Consider the following 1,747-nt stretch of genomic DNA (forward strand, 5'->3'; position numbering starts at 1 on the left):
GCCTTGCCTGGTTCACTAACTACTTCTCAGACAGAGTTCAATGTGTCAAATCGGAGGGCCTGTTGTCCGGACCTCTGGCAGTCTCTATGGGGGTGCCACAGGGTTCAATTCTCGGGCTTACTCTTTTCTCTGTATACATCAATGATGTCGCTCTTGCTGCTGGTGATTCTCTGATCCACCTCTATGCAGACGACACCATTCTGTATACTTCTGGCCCTTCTTTGGATACTGTGTTAACAAACCTTCAGATGAGCTTCAATGCCATACAACACTCCTTCTGTGGCCTCAAACTGCTCTTAAACACTAGTAAAACTAAATGCATGCTCTTCAACCGATCACTGCCCGCACCTGCACGCCCGTCCAGCATCACTACTCTGGACGGTTCTGACTTAGAATATGTGGACATCTACAAATACCTAGGTGTCTGGTTAGACGTAAACTCTCCTTCCAGACTCACATTAAGCATCTCTAATCCAAAATTAAATCTATAATCAGCTTCCTATTTTGCAACAAAGCATCCTTCACTCATGCTGCCAAACATACCCTCGTAAAACTGACTGTCCTACCGATCCTTGACTTCAGCGATGTCATCTACAAAATAGCCTCCAACACTCTACTCAGCAAATTGGATGTAGTCTATCACAGTGCCTTCCGTTTTGTAACCAAAGCCCATATACTACCCACCACTGCGACCTGTATGCTCTCGTTGGCTGGCACTCGCTTCATATTCGTCGCCACACCCACTGGCTCCAGGTCATCTATAAGTCTATGCTAGGTAAAGCCCCACCTTATCTCAGCTCACTGATCACCATAGCAGTACCCACCCGTAGCATGCGCTCCAGCAGGAATATTTCACTGGTCACCCCCAAAGCCAACTCTTCCTTTGGCCGCCTTTCCTTCCAGTTCTCTGCTGTACATAGCCTATCTGTAAATAGGCCACCCAACTACCTCATCCCCATATTATTTTTTCTTTTTTTGCTCCTTTGCACCCCAGTATCTCTACTTGCACATTCATCTTCTGCACATCTATCACTCCAGTGTTTAATTGCTAAATTGTAATTATTTCGCCACTATGGCCTATTTATTGCCTTACCTCCCTAATCGTACTACATTTGCACACACTGTATATAGACTTTTCTATTGTGTTATTGACTGTACGTTTGTTTATCCCATGTGTAACTCTGTTGTTTGTGTCACACTGCTTTGCTTTATCTTGGCCAGGCCGCAGTTGTAAATGAGAACTTGTTCTCAACTGGCCTACCTGGTTAAATAAAGATAAAATAAAAAATTAAATAAATAAAAATGTCGATGTTGAAACAAACACTGCTCGAATGGACCCTCCTTTTAAACTAGCCACAGCAGAGGTCCAAATGTATAACAAAATCCAGCCATGAGTAGTGAAATGACACAACTGGATAATTTGCTTCCCACTGTTTACTGACTGAGCCAGATGGACCTGGGCTCCCGAGTGGCACAGCGGTCTAAGAGGTGTGACCACAGACACCCTGGTTTGAATCCAGGCTGTATCACAACCGGCTGTGATTGGGAGTCCCATAGGGCGGTGCACAGTTGCCTGGTGTAGGCCGTCATTGTAAATAAGATTTGATCTTAACTGACTTGCCAAGTCAAGTTTAATAAAAACCAATCACTGAAGCCTTTGTACTTTTGGGGCGTGCACAGTACATCATGTCCTCTGTTCAGGGTTCCCATCTTTGCGGTTTACCGTTACATTGAGCTACTTAGAAAA

Source organism: Salvelinus namaycush, chromosome 17 (genome assembly GCF_016432855.1).
Source record: "Salvelinus namaycush isolate Seneca chromosome 17, SaNama_1.0, whole genome shotgun sequence".
In the NCBI taxonomy this organism is placed as follows: domain Eukaryota; kingdom Metazoa; phylum Chordata; class Actinopteri; order Salmoniformes; family Salmonidae; genus Salvelinus; species Salvelinus namaycush.